The sequence below is a fragment of the Manis javanica genome, chromosome 14 (assembly GCF_040802235.1).
Source record: "Manis javanica isolate MJ-LG chromosome 14, MJ_LKY, whole genome shotgun sequence".
Lineage (NCBI taxonomy): Eukaryota > Metazoa > Chordata > Mammalia > Pholidota > Manidae > Manis > Manis javanica.
Window position 1 is genome coordinate 59,222,126 of NC_133169.1, and position 20,699 is coordinate 59,242,824.

The window sequence follows — 20,699 nt, forward strand, 5'->3', positions numbered from 1 at the left end:
TATTAATTCATACATGTAGAGTGCTTAGAATAGTGCCTGACAAGGTCATATGCTGTCAAGTGACCTCAGCTATTAATATATTATGTTACTATTTAACCTGATTCTCTTGAGTTCTCCAGTTCCTACTCATTCCAAAAGGGAAAACAAGTTAGAAATCAGTCTGCCTAACCACAGGAGAAAGGAAAGGAGGGATGGATTTCAGAGAGTGAATTTAGGTTCACGGGGCATTCTGAATAACAGCTAATATTTATTGAGCACGTATGTATGCTTTTCATGTATTTTACCAAAGACTTCTCACGGGAGCTCCAGGAAGCAGGTGTTATTGTTATTCTTATTCTAAAGATGAGGAAATTGAGGCTGAAAGAGGTTAAATTATCCATGGTTGCAAATCGGTTAAGTGAAAGTGCTGGAGGCCGGGTCCAATGTTCCCAAGGCCGGTGCCCTTGGCCACTGCCCTCAGCTGCCTCCTTGTGTAATCGCCTGTTACGTTCTCAAGTCTGTACCTCAACTAGCATGGGGCTTGGGACATGGGAGGCACTCAGGGAATTTGTGTCGCATTTATTGGTCTTTATGATGCATGTAGTTGTGTATTTATTAGTTCGTGAGACAAGATGAGTTGTAAGGCAACTTTAGTTCACACAGAGCCCGGAGGAAACCTAGGGTTGTGGCTGCAGGTTGCCCAGTAGCACTTGCTTTTGTTATTAAGTATCTCTGGATGTCAAAGACCTCATAACCTTTATATTCCCAGTAAGTAAGATAGTGCTTGGCACCTGTAGTATCTTACTAAACATTCATCCATCCGTTCATCCTTTTTAAGAGACTGTTTTCCCCCATGTTCATGCCCCTGCTTTTATCTATAGCGTTCTGTACTCTCACCCCCTGCCTCCTGGCCGGCGGGTCTTTTCTATTATTCTTATATATCTAGCCCTTTCCTTCTCCAAGTTTAAACCCAGAACTTTCCAGCTACACAAGTGCTTCCCGGGCCACCCCAATGGAACAGTTCTTCCCTCTGAAATTTGAGAACCTTTTTTCTCCATACCACTCACTTGGCTCTGGCAGCTGACTGTAGCTGGCGGTCTTCCAAGATTTGGAAGCCGTTTTCCCTCCTCACTAGTTATAAGCTCCTCCAGGGCCGGAACTATTTTATATAAATGTGTGCTTAACATAGTCGCCAAATTAGTGCTTTTTACGTAGTTAGTTTTCAGTTTACTACAAAGACAGCTTTATTACTTGCTACATTTCTGTGTGGAGGAAAAACATTCCGTTCATGTGGCTCTTCAGTTAACTCAGGTGCAAAATGAAATTTCCATCTTAGAGAATACTTTCAGTCACAGCTAGACTGTGCGTATATGCATGTGTGTCAGTATTCTGAACATGTGTATTTAGGTTAAAAAAAACTAAAATTGCAGAATTTTTAAAGGTGCTTGTCATGCATGTCACATCATCAGGTCAAATTAGTACTTAGTAATTTAGGAAAAGGTGGTAACAGCCCCAGTGATGTGAAACTTGGGTCTAGATGCTCACGTTTACTATGCCAGCAATCACAATGGATAATTCACTACTAAATACGGTTAGAATGTGCTAAAAGTGACTTGTTAATCTAAAGGGCGGTTTCTGATTGGGAATGGGCAAAGATTTTGCTCATACCTTGTTGTAAATTGCTGTAGAGTTTCTTTTTAAATCCTAAGAGTAGACTCAAGCCATAGTCAGTGCAAAGGACATTAAAATTAAAAAATATCTAATAAGACATTTTATTTCCCAACCTCTACACCATTATTCTTTATCTATTATTTTTTAGGGTTGATGCCATTTACTTTGATTCATCTATTCACTTTCTCTAGAAATCCTGCTCAGAACCAAGAGAGAGAGCATGCTTACATATTGAAAAGTACAATTAATTCTGTATAAAGATAATTTCTTTCAAGTAACTCAGCAACATTTGAATATCATTGAAAAGTAAATGCTGACTTAGAAGGATCAACAACCAATTTCAGGTTTCAAAATACCATATTCATAAAATGCCCTTTGCAATATATCATGATGTTCATACATTTCAATGATTTGTCTGCTTTCTTAAAGGAGAAAAATTTCCCAGCATTGTTATCTTTTGACTCCACTAAATCCCCACCAACACCAAAAAAAAATGGGAGGTGTGAATACTCTGTGATTAATGGTTTATGCTCAGAATTTTCCTAACGGTGGTGGATCTGGACTGTCTGCCTTTTCCTTGTCATGCACTTTTCTAAATCAGTGTATTTCATGATGCTTTGGATCTGGAAAGATGCTCAGATTCCAGGACAATATGTTAGAAGAACCGGGAAAATCCATTTGGGCTTTCCAGAGTATTTCATTTCTTAGGTAACTTCTTATATAGGAGAGGTAGCTTCTGGGACCTTGGTATTTCAAATTGCCTTAGAACCAGTAAGGACATCACACTGTGATTCCTCAGCAGTGAAGTGGCTGTGTTATGCATTTAGAGAACACCAAAAATATCTGGGTCTTTCTGATCTACTTTCCTTCTTCATAAATCTAGTACCATTTGGAAGGGAAATGAGAAGATAGGTGGGAGAGAGTCTAGCTTATCTTTTACTGAAAGCATGGAAGGATTCATTGAGAGAGTACCGTCCAGTTAGCTTTCTCCTGCTCTCTCTGTGTAAATTCCCCCCAAACTGTAGTTGTAATGAATCATCCCCAAACTATGTGGTTAAACAGTCAGAAAGAAGCTAGTATTGCTGTCCTCACTATGAAACCTCAGGGACATTTACCTTTCCTAAACATGAGAACCTTTCCTACATTTTCCAGCTGTAGAAGAATAAATAAGGTGAGCCACAGAAAAAATACCTGAAGACTTCATCAGACTGGTGAATCATTTCTCAGTGGGAAGTACAGTTTGACCAAAGGACTTAACTAAAGAAAGAATATAATACCAAAAGACCTTTCTGTTGTGAGTAAACCAAGGAAGGGTCAGCATCTGCAGGAATGAACTACTGGTCTCCTACCTCCTTCAAATTCCTTTCCACTGCTCTGGAGCTCAGAGGCTTGTTCAGCACAGCTCCTAGCCTTTGCTTTGACAGCCTCTGCTGAGAAATATCAGCTTCGAGCAAAAACTGAGATCACACAAAGCTAAAGGGAGATGTGGGAGATACAGATCCTGAAGTGACAGGGTCTTCCTTGGAGATGTTAATAGTCGACATATTTGGAAATATCATGGAAAAGGAATCAGATCTTTTGCCAGGGTGTATCTCTATCTCCTACACAGTGACAGCTTTAGTACTCAACATGTAGACAGAAGAGTTTCAAATCTTTTATTTTCCTTTTGTGAAGTGGGATTTTTCTTATCAATAGACTGGCAAAAGAGAGCTTTATGATTTTTAGCAGTATGAGAGAAAAATCTTTTGTGACTCTTTTGTGCAGAACTGCACTCCCCAAACTTGTGTGTGCAACTGTGCATGAAAGGGGGCATATTTTAACCCCCACCAAAAAATTGGACAGAGTGCAGAGGGAATAGATTTTGGATTTGAGATGAAAACGAATGTGTCCTATTTTTTAAAAAACAAAAAAAACAAAGGAGGTGAACAAGCTTACTGCTGGAATATTTTAAAAAGAAAGGAAAGCTCAACCAAATCCCATAAAAAAAATCCACCTGCAACAGCTCATCTAAAATCTAGCGGCGTCGAATGCATTAAGCTCCTAGGAAGCTTTGTCTTGCGGCTGCAAGAGCATATTCTGCATTCAGAGGGGCAAGGTTAGTACTCAAAACTCATACCCCACGCCACATCCAGCTGCCCCAGACTTCGTCTCATGTTTTCGCTCTGTTCTCCTTGACTCAGAAACGAAAGGAAGAAACAAGAAAACCTGTCCGCATCAGGCTGGTGGGAGGGGGGAGGGGGTGCTGTAGGGGAGGGGGAAGCTCGGCTGCCAGTCAGTGCCGGCGATGGCCTGTCTTCGCGTCCAGGCCTCCAGAGGAAGCAGACATCCCGCGCTCCGAGGTGGCGCCGCCCCGCCCCCGCCGTGCCCCCGCTCATTACAGCCCTTTCTTTAAGCTGCTGGGTAGACAGCTGGCAGCCAGCGCCTCGGAGGAGGCTGGAAGAAGGGAGCATATAAATTGTTGTTGCATTTTACAGCTAAGATAAACTCAAACTGCAGGGTTATAGCCTGAAATGACATGAAGGGAAGGCTCCAGCAGGCCTCTCAAAAGAACAAGAAACAGAAAAATGGATAGAAAGAGTTATTCAGGGACTATGGGATCATGGAGAAGGAAAAAAAAAATCTAAACAAGTTGTGTAAGATCTGCTGCTTTAGTGGGTCTTTAAAGAGCTTATGTCAGCTTAATTCTGTGTGGTGGCATAATGTAAATCTATGGGAAATGGGACTTCAGGCATCTCTGCTCTATTTCATTTCTGCAGATTGCCAAGCATGGCAATAAATGTCAAGTGATTATTTATTTGATCATTAGAAACTTCATTAGAGTTTGATTTGATACTCTTCAACTTGGCATTCCCCCTACTCCCACCACCACCACCAAAAGGAAAGCTCAATTTTCAGGTTCAATCCAGCTGGTTTGATTAGGCAAAAAAAAAAAAAAAAAAAAAAATGTTATGAAATAAAATCTCATAAATACCAGCATCTAGATGACAACATTCTGCATAAATATAGAATCTCCTCTCCAGGGAGTTTACAGCACTTTGCTAACGTGATGAAAGATACATTTTGGCAAGAGTGGTAAAATTTTTGGAAGCCGTTTTAGTATTTTGGTAGATGGAAGGCTGTTTCCGAGGTGAGATCAAACCCCTCTGGCTATAGACAGAGTCTGATTGTATGTTCTTGGCTTAACAGTCCAGCTTTATAATGTATTTGAACTTTCACTCAGCTTTCTTGGCCTTGATTTATTTGCACATTATATTACCTGGGGAAAGGAGTCTGTGGGCCCTTGGCTGGCCTGGGTAATTTGGGACTCGGCTGGTTGGTGCCTGCGTGTTGGTTTCACTCCTGTTCAAAGCATAGAACATGAGCCTTATTATCTTCATTAAAAAAAAAAGTGGAGGGGGGGGTCTCTTTACTGCAGCCAGCGGCAGTGTCAGATACACTGTTTACAGCTGACTTTCTCATTGCCGTTTCGGTTTCTCCTATGCCTTTCATGCTACAATTTCCCTGAGAATTGTGAAAGCATGGGAAACAAAGAAAGGATGAGAAGGAAAGGATTGCAACTGGCTGGCTTCCTCAGGGAACAGCACTTGCATGTCAAAGACCCACCAAATATGAATTGGACTGACTTTCATAAAACCAGGGATTTAAGCACAGTGTGGGGTATGTATTATTGCCACAGAGCACATGCTGCAAAAAAGCATAAAGAGACAGGCTTTATCTCTCTGCCTGAAACCCTCTTGGAACCTTCTGGGAGTGCACATTCTAAATCAAGAATCAAAACGTTTTCCCAGCACAACTGCAAATTGAAAATAGGTACTTGAACAACACAGGCAGAGATGTAGAAGAAGGACTTTGAAATGCCTACAACGCACTGCAAGCCAGGTCTTTCTGTAGACATGAGCAGTATTTGTCTCTGCTAAAGGGTATGTAGCATTCGGTGGAAACAAATGACAGCTGACAAAAAGATCCCTTCGATGCCTGAACTTGCCCCTTGCCAGTAGAGTATTTTTCTTTTTTTTTTTCCATCATAAAAAAAGGGCCGATATTTTTATTTCAAGAAGACCCCTAGAATCATAGTATGTTTGTTTTTGTTTTCCTGTAGCACTTGCTAGTATATGGCAATCCAAACAAGCACCTACATGATGAATTTCTTTCATTAGTCTGAGTGATGTGGAACATAGAGGAAAATAAGCCGATGAATAGAACATATTATTGTGCTGAATGTTTAACAGTAACAGTAACTTGGAGGTCATCCTTTTTTTGTGGGAGAAGTTGCTCTCATAGAAACCAAGCCAAACCAAACCTTTATTGCTGCAGATCAGTCAATGACTCCACACTAGGACCAGCTGGTGCAGTGAAAAAGCAACAACAGCCTTCAGAGTGAGAGAGGAACTGAGTGGTTTCTTCTTCCTGTAGGGCTGTTGGAAGGAGATGAAAGACTGTTGGTGCAGGAAAGGAGCAAGGGAATAGAATGTGCTAAGGCCCAGAAGAAGGGGCATGTTCTGGATGGGGAATGGGATGCTCAGTTTTAGCTGATCCCAGATTTTCTGTGAGAGGAGAGGTATCAGCGATGAAAAGGGCAGGAGTTCGGGTAGAAGATCTCAATAACCCAGTTGAGGCATATCCACCTGACATGCTAGTCAGTAGGAAGAAATTATGATTCTGTGTGCAAAAATAGCATGTCTAGAGAGAGGATTCTCTTGCTGCAGGAGTGTGGGCAGCAGAGACTGTGCGTCTTTGAAGCAGGCTCTTTAGTACCTAGATGAGCTGCTGTAGCTACGCATTTTATTCTAGGTGGTTTGTTGATAAGCAAATTGCAACTCCTACTTTCAATCTTGTGAGGAAAGAGAAATATGGACTTAACTAACGCATAGAGGTGTCAGAGGGCAGGGAAAAGAGCAGAGGGAAGGTGAGGGCTGCAGGGAGCAGACTTCCCAATTACTCAGTGCAGCCCTGGGGCTCTGGTGTGAGCCAAACCACAGTTTCGCTGTTCGGTGCCCCAGCGGCAGCTTGGCTAGAGAGGGGAGGAGAGAAGCACGATGGAAGAGGTTAAGGGTTACACGGGTAACATAAGACATGGATACAGAAGGATACTAAAGCTTGTGAGCAATCAGATAGAAATGAGGCATAACCTGGTGCCTTGCCAGAGATGAAATTTTTGTACACACGGCACGTGCGTGCATGCGTGCGTTGCCTCTAACTAGAGAGGTTGCTACCTGATTCTAGGTTATGTCGAAAACAGGAAATCACCTTAAAACAAACATTTCTTGTTCTGTGAAGGGCCACTAGGTAAATACAGAGCAAATATTTATATAAATAGTTAAAGATTTATATGTATAATATTTGTGAGTATTTATTGTATGAATGTAAAGCAAGTTTTCCTGGGCAAATAGCCTAACGAGACACTCAAAGGTATTTTGACTTCTTAAAAACTGCTTTATTGATCATAAGTGTATATAGTAATGGGTATGTAGAAGGTCTTTATACCAGTCCCCTAATGTAGGCATATATTTTAGAAATTTAAATTTTATATATATATATATGGAAAACAAGGGAGCCTGTGACGGACCCCTAGAGCAAGTCCTCTTCTGGTACGCTCCCTGGCTGGAGGCCCTATACTAAAATGGCAGAACTATAACACAGGAGCACGATACTGAAACATGAGACCGAGGGCTATCCTTCTCTCCAAATGTCACAGGAGAAGGGCTCCCTGCCACCTGCACCCTGAGCCAGAGCAGCGTGTGAGAAGGAGGGAGCCCTGGGGGTGCAGACTTCCAGGAGCAGCTGGAGCTTCCTGGTCCTCCCTGTAGCTGAATCCTCCCCAGGCCAACTCAGTCTTTGCCCCCTCCCGGTTACCTAGTGCTCAGTCAGCACCCGGCATGTTTATAGCAGCTCAGCTCTTCCCTGCTCCGTATCCTTGGGATGATTCACGACGCAGCTATCCAGTCTCTGCTATCACGTGGGTCAGCCTGGTCCACAAGGAAGAGACCCGCAGGGGAGTTACAGGAGCCTTATCCTGATCCTGCAGGGCTGCTACGAGCTGGCTGCAGCCGGGGCCTGGAAGCAGTCATAGAGGAGGATATAGCGAGCGCTCCCTTCATGTGCTGTGTCCAGCCCTCGTGGGTGGCTCCAATGGCCCACGTCATCTCTCCATCCACGAACAATTCAGATGCATACTCACATTACCTGAGTAAGGGACTCAGATTCGGCTGGGGGGATTTCTGACTAAGGAAGACTTGAAGAAAGCTGCATGATGCATATATTAACTTTAAGACTAAGTTCAAAGTCTCCCTTTCCTGAGGTCACCCAAACTAGAAATTCCTTTGTTTTAATTTTGCTTTCCTGGCACAAATATTCCATCTTAAATTATCATTTTTATTGAGATTTCCTAGACACCCCACTTCCGCATACTGATTTTAAGTTTCTGATGGCAGAAATATGTAGGTTAAACAACTCTGGAAATGCCATGGTCCATAAATAATGTGTACTGAGTTCTTAAGATGAGCCAGACACTGTGCTAAGTGTTTTTACCTGAATTAATTCACTTAATTTTCATGAAGTTCTGAGGAGTACATGCTATATTATTATCCCCATTTTACAGATGAAGAATTGATGTACCGAGAGTTTAATAAACTGTCCAGAGTCATAGGATTTGCACCCAGGTGTTCTACCTTTGGAGCCCACATGCTTAACAGCTGTGTTTTCTGCCCTGCTCACAACACGCACTTACAGCATGGGCTCAGTAAATGTTGACCAATGGCTAGAAAAAAGTGATACTATTCATGGCATAGGATCTGAAGGAGCTCCAAGGTGGGACTGTGGCAGTAGAAAGACATGGCTAAGGAATACCTTTCTCTGTGATGAGAACTGTGTGGGCATTAAGGTAAACTAGTTTGTAGACAGAGGGTAAGGGGGATGAGGATGGTTGCTATATAGAAGAAGTAGACAAGCAGTGAGCAATAGAATATAATACCAACAGTTGATTGGGGAATGGATAAAGATTTGGGGCAGGATATTTTGAGGACTTTAGGTTGGGCTCCACTAGCAAACTTAGTGCCAGAAATAAACAAGACAAGAATGTGGCCAGAGAGTAAGGAAAAATCTCACTGGTAATGGTGTTACCAGTTAGAGATGTATTTGGCTGCAAGCAACAATTTGTCCTCAAAGGTAGCTTCAACATTGGGATGTATTTTTTTCTTGCATAAGAAGATACCCAGAGTTTTTGGTAGTATTGGTTTACTTGCTCAAGGATGCACTCAGGATCTTTTTTTGTTATCTCAGAATGTTGATTTTTACCTCCATGCCCATGCTTATCTCCTGGTCACAAGATGTCTACTGCAGATCCAGCCATTGCATCTACATGGGAGACTCAAAGAAACAGTCAAGTACAGAACCTGCTTCATCTGTCTTCTTTTACAAAGAAAGCTTTCTACGATGCCACCTTTCTCAACAAAGTTCTGTTCAGATCTCGCTGACTAGAAGTAGGTCATAAAGTCACCTTAATTGTCATGAATAGCTATGTATCACCAGGGCTAGGCAATTTGCTGCTCTGAACAAAATGATTCTCCTATAAGAAATAGAGATCCTTTCCATCTGAAACACAGAGAGAAACACCTTTATTTCCTAGTTAAAATAAGAAACATATCTTCTACTTTATTTTGTCTCAAAACCTGTTGTGTGGCGGCGATTCATGCCCAGAAATGTGCCAGTGCCATTCTTGGCCATCTTTTATTATTTTGCTATTATAAACCTCATGGCTTTGCTGCTGTCCTGGTCTGCCAATTTAAGTAACATACAACTGAGTAGTTATAAGACACTTTTCTGTGGAGCTTTTAGAGTTTTAAAAGATAATATTTATTTTGGCAACTCCTCTGTAGTAATTTGGTGTTGCAATCCTGTGGGAACTAGTAATGGAACCCGGATTCTCCATCCTGAGCTAGAACTGAATGCATGCGCCTATGGGAGACATCTCACAGTCTCTTTCTGTGGGAGGAATTGCATCAGACCCTCCTGCTCTGTGTGTGTGTGTGTGTGTGTGTGTGTGTGTGTGTGTATGTGTGTGAGGGAGGGCAGAGGGAGAGAAACAGATACAAGGACACAGACACGGAAGGCATAGACCACATACACTGTCTCTTAATAAGGTTCAACTATTGTGTTTCAATGTCAGATCCTAAGTTTTCACCTCCCTTCCTACCTTCCAATTGCTGTTGGTATTTGATGGATTCGTGGTTGTAATTTTTGTATAATGCCCATATTTACCACTGTGTTTCATTCTAATATCAGTTTCAGTCAGACATTTCTGAAGCTGGTTAGTTTGATCCAGAATCATGCTAGCACTGTGTTTTCTGGTTTATACAGCTCTTCAATGCATGCAGTTTATATGCAGTGATCCAAGTAAGAACAGAAGCAAAACACTTTTAATTCTATCATCCTGCAACATTGGGTGTTCTTCCACAACTGTAAGTTAGTTCCCATCTCTTTATATTAAACATGTTCTTTCTTATAAAAAAGCTGTCCCATTTGTAAGTGGCTCCTGAATGCCTATTTTAGTACAAGAGAAAGATGACCAATTTAGAAAATTATTGCAAAATCTCTATAACAACTTATAACATCATGCATATTGATTTATCACAACTGCTTACTGTGAAGCATTGGTTTCTTGATGGCAAGCACTTCACTTTGTTACTGTTTCCCACAAGCCTCAGTTTGCACTTGTATGAGCAAGAGGACAGGGCAGCTGACACTGGTTGGGGGGTTAAAACAGGCTTCTATCCTTGAACGGCTTTTCTTTTAGGCTAGGACCTTGATAGACAAATGTGAAAATGTTCTCATTGAACTCTTCTCTTTTTTCCATTCTTGATAAAGAGGAACCAACAATTTTCGAGGCTTTCACTTATGCAGTTCCTTCCAGACTCCCCCGTCTCCTCTGGGCCCCTGAACTATGAATTCCACCATCTTGTTAGTGTCTTCAATCTCTTCCCTCCACCATGTATGCCTTCCTCTCAGACTGCAAATGTTCTCAAATTTTTCTCATCCTGAAAAGTCTTCCCCCTTCACTTCTTTCCCATCACTGTCAACTTCTATCTCCATGTTCACATATTTCAATGACTCTTCACTCCCATTAATAATCTAGCTTTCATTGGGTTAACAGTTGTCAATGAGAGGTGTGGATAGATGGAAAGTTCTGGCATAGACTCCACTTGGGTAAAGCTGTTCTCAAGAAACATAAGGGAGTCTGTACCCCTAGGCTATGTGATGAGACCAGACCCATTCACCAGGATAGATACAGGGCAAGCCTTTTCCGCCACAGTGTGTGGAGCACGGTTGCTGGTGATCTTGTCTGTGGATGAGGGGGGTCCTGTTAGAGTTGTTAGAAGCTTAACTGAACTCTCAGATTCAGCAGGAGATAGCCTAATCTGAATCACCCCATGTGAACCTGGTGTATTTAATCAACCTCAGGTTATTATAGGTATAGTAAGAATACTAGAGGAAAAAGTACACTTGTGCTCCAACTGTTATCCACTGGATGCTCAAAAAATAAAAGACATGTTTTTGCACACCAAACTCATAGGCAGAACTTAAGGAGACTAGACCTGGAGTCCTTATAATCACTCTGGATTCTTTTATCAAAGTTCCATAGGGTATGTTATTCTAGACTAAATAACAAAGATGAGCAGAAATGTTTTACTGGAGAAGGAGGAATCCTAAGAGAAGATCAAACCCCTTGGGAAATGGGTGCTCTATAGTAAAAGATGGATGTTGTTTATTACAGCAGATTTAGGGGAGGATCTTTGGGAAAGAATCACTAGCCAGGTTAGCTTCTAGACTGCTTTTCCATTGAGCTACAGGAGATTCAAAATCTTTTCTTTGTATATTGAAATCTTGGTTTTTTTTAACCTTCTGTAAAGCCTGATATACATATGCATGTATCACTTGTGTAATGGATAAGTGGAGAGGATGCATGTAGGAGCCCAAGAGAGTCGGAGGAATCAGCATTGTCTCTGGGTCAAATCCACGTGCTGCCTCTTCCCAGATACACTTAGTGGAGGTGACAATGACTGGGGTAAAATAAACATGCATCTCATTAGTGCCTCGGTTTTTGTGTTCCACTCCCTTCTCTACTGATGTGTGTTTTTTGGCGTCGTTTTCACAGCCTTGGTATGAAAGCTCACCATCTTCAGGATGACCCCCACATCCTTACATTCAGTCCAGAGCTTATTTTCAGTCCACGCTCAACTGGATTCTGGGTATTTCTACATGGACATGACTCTCAGTCTGCTTCAGGCCGAGTTTTTTTTTGCCTTCTCTCTACTACTCCACTACCTTCTGCCCTAATGCAGGGGTGTCTGTACAGTAACTCAAGATAAAGCTCTTTTTGTATGTGTGTTCACATGTCACCAAATACTTTCAGTTTCATGTCTAATATTTTTCCAACTTTCATTTCTTCCTCTGGTCTCACGTTCACACTGCCCACATTCTCTCTCACTTGACTATACTTCCTACCTCTGTTATCACCTCCTCAAGCCACTTTCCAACATTATATTTCTAACCCACACATCGACTTAAATACATTAGGAAATAAAGTAAATATGTAATACAGTTTAAAATTTCTATGTAGCGTATTTTTAGTGAGCCTCACCAAACAGCCTGTTTAGTTTCATCTGACCTTTCCTCCCACTTCAGTCACCTGACCTACATTCCAAGATTCTGAGAGACAAGCCATTCTTCTCATATGACATATTCTTCATTTTCTCTCCATGATTTCGTGTGCATTATTACTTGTAAGCAAAATACTTCTTCCCTCGTCCTTTTCTCCAAATGTCAAGCACTTAATCATCCCACAGAATCAAATCCATATGTTATGTCTTCAGAAGCAACCTCTGACTCTTACCCAGACTTCAGAAATGCCCTCCTTTTCCCCCAGGCACTAATGTTTTGGAGGAGAGAGTCTATATATATATTTTTTGACTGAGATTTTTTGAGCTCAGGTTGTCCTTTAAGTATGCTAGTTGCCTAATAATCGTTGAGAACCAAAAAGAGAGTAAATCTAGGGCTAAGGCATGAAGTGTGGTCATGAAGGATGGAATTCAAACCACTGGCAGAGACGTTTGTTGTTGAGTAGATAAAAGTTGCCACCTGACTCAACAGGCAAGCATTGTACACATGTATACAAATGCTCTCTCCGTTAGGTGGTTGTTCACCAGCCCATTTGGATAGACACATAGAAAATCTCAACACATATCTCCAATTGTATTTAGGATTAATATACCTTTTTTATTCACACACAAGAACAGGATTTTTCCCTAAGGTTGGTAGTGTAAGCGTCAATGATATATTCATGACCCTTACCTTCAGCAAGTAATGATTTATCTCTCTGGATCTCACTCTGAGTCTCTGGAGATCTGGAGAATTTTCTGTAGTTTCTTTTATGTCCAGGAAGACTGGCTGAGACTGGACCTGAAAGCTGTCTAAATACTCTAATCTATTCCCAACCCACAGAAATGCAGGCTTCATGCTCTTTCTGTTTGCTGTCATGAATCATAATGCTGACAAGTTGGATTCATAACATTAAACAATAGCTGATAGGAGTAACTTCCTCCTGCATCCGTTGGGAAAGGGCACGAGTGTCTGTAGATCTGAGCATCTCCTGACAATGTAAATCTATAGCTAGAATAGAGACTGAAAGATAGCTAGTTTTTATTTCATTTTCCCTGGGACAAACAAGATTTCATTTTTTACTGTGAGAGGTCCTTATCCTTTTCTTTAAAGCTGTTTGCTGCCTTCCGTAAAATCCACTGTGTCATTGCTCTAAGATCTATTTATATTCTATTTTGGGGTGGTTGTTATCATGGCCTTTATTATAATGACTAATAATGTTCTGTAGCTACATGGCATTTCTCTTCTTGGATCACCCTGCTTAGCTTCATAAAAGAAATTAATCAAGTTACACCTTTAAGGAAAGCATTAGCTACTCCAGTGTAAAAGCAAATTGTCTTTGTTTGCTCTGATTATTATGTAGAGTGTTCTAAAGAGGTGTGTTAAAATACCAGGGGAAATTTCAAATTGGCCATTACTTTAACTGAACTGATTGACTGGTCTAGTCAAGATTTAAAAAAGAAATAGTGTTTTGAAATGCTAAGTATGTCAGAAAAACAGGTATACGCTCTTGAGCAACATATATTAAGTGTATAAATACAAAGTCAGTTTTTTCCTAGTGCAACACAGATTTTTAAATGATTGTCAGGATGAGTACCTAGTAATATTGACCTGGCCATGGTCCTCTTATTCTCCCTGCTCAGAATACTTGCAGGGGTCTCTGCAGAAGCCAAAGACAGGAAATGTTTCTGGCAGTGTCTCATAATATGACTGCTTCACCCCCTCCCACCTCCCCCAACTTGGATAACGGTTACAATTCCATTCTCTGCAGAGGGGAACAAGAAGGAAGGCAATTACCACACTGAATTTACATATGAGGAAAGTTCTAATCATATCTGTTAGGCTTAGATTTGAATTTATTTATTTTTTCTCCAATAGAGTCTTCTAACTACTTGGCATACTACCCCATCTTTCAAAATTATCTTTCAAATTTCCTATGGCTGATAGAGGAAATGGTAAGGAGATAGAGAGGGAATTTCTGTCATGTGCTATCTTGAGGCCCATCCACCTGCCATCTGTGATCACGGTTGTTTGCAGGGTCAGCACCACCTGAGCACACGCCAGTGCAGTCAGGTCTGGAGAATAGATTATTTTCACATTGGAGGCGCTCCAAGTCCAGCCAGGCCTTTTGGCTGTGTACCTTTTGTCTTAGGGTCTGTGTGTATCTAGGAACAAGTAAGAATAGACTCTTTAAAATTACAGCCACAATCATGAAGCATATACCTGCTAAGAAGACCTCAAAGCAACTTTTTTCCATATAAAATATGAGAGAGAGAGAGTATTTAGTCTTCTTTGAGAAACATTTCATAATTCAGGTGTGAAAAAAATGTGGGAGAATGAAATCAAGAGTCACAGCAGTCACTTCTAATTCCTACATCCAATTCAGGCACTTAACTTTCAAATAAATTGCGATTCAGTGTTGGATGAATAATAGCCCCCCAAAGATGTCCATGTCCTAATTCCCTAAACCTGTGAATATGTTGCCTTACATGGTACAAGGGACTTTTCAGGTATGATTGAATTAAATGTTTTGTGTTGGGGATATCTTGAGATATTGTGGGTTCATTTTAAGACCACTTCAATAATGTGAATATCTCAATAAAGTAGGTCAAATGAAGTGTTTGGCTTCCCAGTACATATAAAAGTTAGAGTTCATACTACTATACAATGCTGTATACTACTATACAATGCTGTATAGTAGCATAAGTGTTCAATAGTATCATGTCTAAAAATACAATGTATAGACCTTAATTTAAAAATACTGATACAAAATGCTACCACCTGAGCTTTCAGCTAAGTCATAATCACCCATCACAGATCATCATAACAATACAATCGTAATGAAAAAGCTTGAAATATTGTACAAATTACCAAAATGTGACAGAGACATAAAGTGAGCAAATGCTGTTGGCACTGATAGACTTGCATAAGGTAGGATTGTCACACACCTTCAATTTGTAAAAAACATAATTTCTGCAAAGTGCAATAAATTGAAGTGCAATAAAATGAGGTATGCCTGTATCTGAGTGGGTCTGATGTAGTTAAAAGGGTCCTGCCCCCTTATAAGGGAGGAAAGTGAATCAGAGTTATAGAGAGAAGGTGATGTGATGACTGAAACAGAGAAAAAGAGATCTTTGATGATGCTACTCTGCCAGCTTTGACGGTGGAGGAAGGCAGACAGGAGCCTCTAGAGGGGGCACAGCCTTACCAATATCTTGACATTAGCAAGTGAAAGCCAATCTGGACTTTGGACCTCTAGAGCTGTAAAATAATAAATTTTTGTTGTTGAAGCCACCTAGTTTATGGGTAATTTCTCATAACAGCAGTGGGAGACTACTTGATTCACTAATGATGATCGAGGGGAACACAGAGGTCAGAATCAGTACTCTCCCTCTGGCCTGTCTGGGTTTGAATCTTGGCTCAGCCATTTATCAGTTGTGTGACCTTGAGCAAGTTGTTTATACTTTCTGTGGCCAAGTTTCCCTATCTTTGACATGGGTACTCCTATATCACATTCAGTGTTATAAAGATTAAACTAATTAGTTCATATAAAGTGCTGAGACTAGAGCTTGCTACAAAATAAGTGTTAGCTATTTGGGGACAAAAATAGCAAGGGTAAAGCAGGGCTTAGATTGGAGAATTTTGTTGGATAATAATTAGTGACAGGAATTTCAAGCTCATTTTACTGGTTTCCATATTTTCACGTGAAGGATGAGATGCTCTATTAACATATCCCACAATTTTCTCTCAAGTTTGATTCTCTTTCCATCACTGTGCTGATTGCTCTCTATTTCTTTAGTTCTTTAGTTCATAACTAGGAGTTTTTGGCCGCTGAGCTCTAACTTACAAACTGAAATATCATACCCATCCAGGGATTCTGTAAGGTTTGTTAATACTTACATATTAATTCATTTTACCAACTTTTATCTTAGACAAAGTATCACTTAAAAGAAGTAACTCTTGCCCTTCATGCCACTAATTGATTTAATGAGGAACAGAGTAAAAGCATAAGAGGCAATAGGGGCAGAAGAGTTTGGTCACCTTCAAGTGTCCCTTTGGGAGGTATCGACAGAAAAGGTGGGCTTTCTTACTATGTGGCCAAATGTTTGTAAGGTGTGGACTTCAGAAAGATAGACAGTAAGAAAGACTAACGTATACCCTAGTCACGTTCTGAAGAAAACTTGCAGAGTCCTGAGCTAAAGATGCAATAATCACAAGCAATCATCTGACTAAGACCACTTGACAATTACTTTATAAATCTCAGAAATGGAGACATGAAGCAAAAAATTATCAGATGAGCACAGATTGACCCTTTGTTTCCAGGACAATTTATTATGCTGATTGATGGGAGAAGTTAAAAAAAAAAAGAGAGATTGAAAAGACATAACATTTTTTACCCCCAAGCTTTCAAAGATGCTTTAATTTCTAACAAATTATCCATCTCTTCTTGAAGAATGAATATCTCTATTACCACCCACCATCCCCTCCACCGCGGCCCCCCCACCCCCAGATAAAGAGTCAAGGACTAGTATTTGGTTAAGGAAGAATGCTGGCAATTAAACCAGAGGTTCAAAGTCCAGAGGGTCTGAAAACCCCAAGAGGTGCAGACCTTTTCAGTAAAGGGCCAGTGAGTCCCAAATTGCTCTGGAAAGTATGGAGTGATTTCTCTGGACATATCCACAGAAAACATCTGGACAGGAAGGACTTGATCTAAGTCCCTATTATTTGTTTCCTTCATGATTTCTTTGAAAGAATTTTTTTTATCTCAGAAGGATCACCGAAATAATTTTATTCCATAACAACAACAAGCCAGTGTTATGTAGAATCACACTCTAATTGATATTGAAGTAACCTAATTATTTTCTCTGGTTTATTCCCTAAAGTCATACTCAATTTGCTGTATTGTCACAAGGAATTTCAAAGAGAGAAAAAAGGTGTAAAGAATTCTTTCTTCATTCACTGAATATTCACTGTGCAGTGTGTAGTGTTGCACACCGTGCCAACTACTAGAATGTATTAAAATAATTCCTTTTAGTAATGGATTGAAAAATTAGAAAGCATTTCTACAGTTAAATACTTCATTTACTATTTCAGAATGTAGCAAAACAATTGTACAGAAAGGCTAAGATAAGACAACAGACAAGCTAAGGACAAAAGCAGGTAGTGAAACAATAAGGAAGGTTTTGGAGATGGAAAGGCACCCGTCGCAGCTCAAAACCCATTAAGTCTTCAGATCTCAAATCAAGAAATCCCACAAAGTAGTGTAGATATCATAGGTGCTGAATTTCTTGGGTTCGATTTCATTTTATTTTCAATGAATTTTCTTCCCATTTAATAATTATCTTAGGAGTCAACAATGTTGATGGCTTTGACATATTTGTATTAATATTCCTCTAGGAGAAATAGTCACGTAGAAAACATTTCAGTCTCTACAAAATAAATTTGGAAAAAAAAAAAAACCTGCTGAGACCCCTAAACTTCCATGTCAGATAAGAAAGAGCCATCAATGTGTTTGCAGCTTCACCAGGGAGGCTAATCAGTCCGCTTGGCCTTACAGGATGGTCAGAGGAGTTAATTAAGGGCCAGGGGAACTCAGTTCTACAGAGCAGAGAGCAGTTTACAGTGAAGGCAGGATAAGGTAGCTTCTGGCCAGTGCTAGCACATTAATCCCAAATCAGTTAACCAGTAGAGTTTAAAGAACAACAACATCTAAATTGGGCCTTGAATAATTGATGACAGCAGCTGAACTATTAAAGAAAAATGTCTCTTTCCTCTACAAAGCCTACATGCCTATAATTGCTAAGCTTGTTTTCTCTTGGATTGGATACAAGTTCTCACAAGAAAATTTTCTTTCCTCTACCACTTGAAGAGGAACTCCAGTGACATATTTTTGATGAAAGTGATAGAAAAATGATATACTTTAAAGAGGCTGCCAAATTAACTGAACTGCCTTCAAAAAATCCTGCCCGTAATTTTGCTGTACTTGTAGGTACACAATAGGAGAGGAGCAGAAATTGAAGATAAACTTTTTAGCTGAGCTTTTGTTGGGTATGACAGTGGGATTATGAGGGTGTCCACCACCACAACGCAGACTTTGAGATAAAAAGGAAACGCTCTTTAAATCAAATCAAAAGACAAACAGGTTTTTAAAATATAGTGCCTACAAAGAATCTAATGAAAGAACTGAGTGTGATTCACTACAAAGCTGTGAATCTTTTCCTCTGATGAAATGATGATCTTTCTAACCTTCTATCTCTGTTTAACTTTCAGAAAGAGTGTCATTTGCAGACTCTGTTCTTACAGAACTATGAAACTGTGCTTAATGCAAGTGATACTTCTGGATCAGTTTTTCCTATTACCTCTTTTTCTTGTGCATTACAGATGTTACATCTCTAATAGTTTCCATAGAAACAGTTGATGTTGGACTTTTGAAGCTGGGGTGGTAAGGGGTGGAAGAACAAGAAAGATCATTTGGGAATGAAAAACGAGCAGATGTGTTAGAGTTAAGGATGTGTGACCTTTAAGCGCGAACTGAAGAGCACGATAATTTTACAGGTGCAGCATAAGGGTCTTACAAACTTAATGAGAAAAGGTCAGACATAAAAAAAATTGCAAGTCCAAAGTGTAGGCATTAAGTTCTGATCCTAAACATATATGCATTTATTTATTTATGTGTATACAATGTCTTAGGATTCTGTGGTCTTCTAGCCATTACATGCCTTCCTCATTCATGTAAGAAGGCACAACTAAAATTGTTGAAATAAAATCACTTCATTTAATAAACACATATAAAATGCCTATCATCAAGGTGTTTGGGATGCTTCAGTCAACAGAGCAGAAAAGATTCCTGCACAGACCTCCTTACACTGGGATGGGGGTGGGGGTGTAAACAGTGAATGCAGTAAAAATGTTATAAATTGATATGGTCCATAAAAAAAAAAAAGGGAAAACTTGACTATGATAAGAGAGCTGGGGGTAGGGCAGTCAGGGGAGGCCTTATTGAGAGCATGAGTAAAGATTGGCAGCAACTGAGGAAGTGTACCATTGACATATCTGGGGGCGATCCTCTGGCAAAAGGACAGTGCCGTGGAAGAAGATGCCTGCTTATTTCTGCTACAGAAGGGAGGCCCGCGTGGCTGCTAGGGAAAAAGCAGGTTGGAGGTTGGAGTTTGGAAGTACAGAAATGCAGCTGTCAGGCAGATCATCTGAGTTTTTAGGCCATTTCCCTGTCATCAGAGATACCCAGCCTGAAGTGCACAAGAAGGACAGTTCACTTGGATGTATAGACGACCTACTATACATACTGTAAAATGAGTTAAAATGAAGCTGGAGCTGGGATGGGATTTTTATGGAAGCCTGACCTTTGGTCTTGCTCATTTCATTACCAAGTATTTTACTGCTGACATTTAGTCTCGGCCACCGTGTGTCCCTATGCATTTTGAAGTCATGACATTTCATCATGTGGTATTTTGCTTTTGATTAAGGTGCTATAGCATGAGTTGCCTTATAAATTTAATAGTATTTAAATATTTTATATGAACATGCTCTTTTTCATAAATGGGGCAACGAAAAGGTACTATCTACTTTGATATAAAATATTTAAATGAGGACTGTCTTACGAGTGAAATGTGGCTGCTGTCACAATGGACCGAGATGCGTTCTAAACAGGCCCCACCATTGACATAAAATGGGAGATCACGAAGTGCAGGACCTCTGCTTGGCGTTGTCCCGCTCTTGTGCTCTCATTCCCCCTGTGGCACCGTGGTTTAGGGCTGTAGAGCTCAGGAGGGCGTATTTCACATGGTTGAACCACAGTTAGAAAGTAAAGACAACAGTCTTCAGTATTAAAAACACTGCCTAAGGAAAAATGTAAACTAGCTAAAAATAGAAAGAAACACATAAGTTAAGCTTGAAAAGAGATTGAGGATTGAATCTAATGCCTCTCAAAGGCAGTGCACAGACCACCTGCATAAAGTTCACCTGGGGAATGCATTATATATACAATCACAGGCTGCCTGCCAGACCTGCTGACTCAGAACCTCTGGGCAGGGGGCTTAGAAATCTGCATTTTTGATAAGCACTCTTAGGTGATTTTTATGCACAATAAAGTTTGTGAAGCACTGTGACATGGAAAGCATCCAAAAAAAAAAAGAAAAGAAAAAGAAAAATTATTTTGGGCCACAAAAAGTGAAGATAAGAATACTTACAATTATTTTCTATGTTTAAACTAGTTTTAGTTTGAATGACTGTAAATTAAGGAGAAAGGAGGAAGAAAGAGATATGCCAAAACCCAGAGGACTTACTGCCTCAAGTCAGGAAATGTTAAAAGCTTGAGATGCTGCCAAATAATAGCAGGCGGGTGGAGGGAGGTTGGGGGAGCCTGCTTGGAGATCTCT

General features: G+C 40.3%; 1 long non-coding RNA gene across 1 annotated transcript in view; it reads left to right on the forward strand.

Moving 5' to 3' along the window:
* Positions 1 to 10,009: 10,009 nt before the first annotated feature.
* LOC140846121 (uncharacterized) overlaps positions 10,010 to 20,699 on the forward strand; it is a 126,929-nt gene continuing 116,239 nt past the window's right edge. The window contains exon 1 of the long non-coding RNA XR_012125022.1: positions 10,010 to 10,106. This is a non-coding gene — a long non-coding RNA (uncharacterized lncRNA). The remainder of the gene's footprint in view (positions 10,107 to 20,699) is intronic.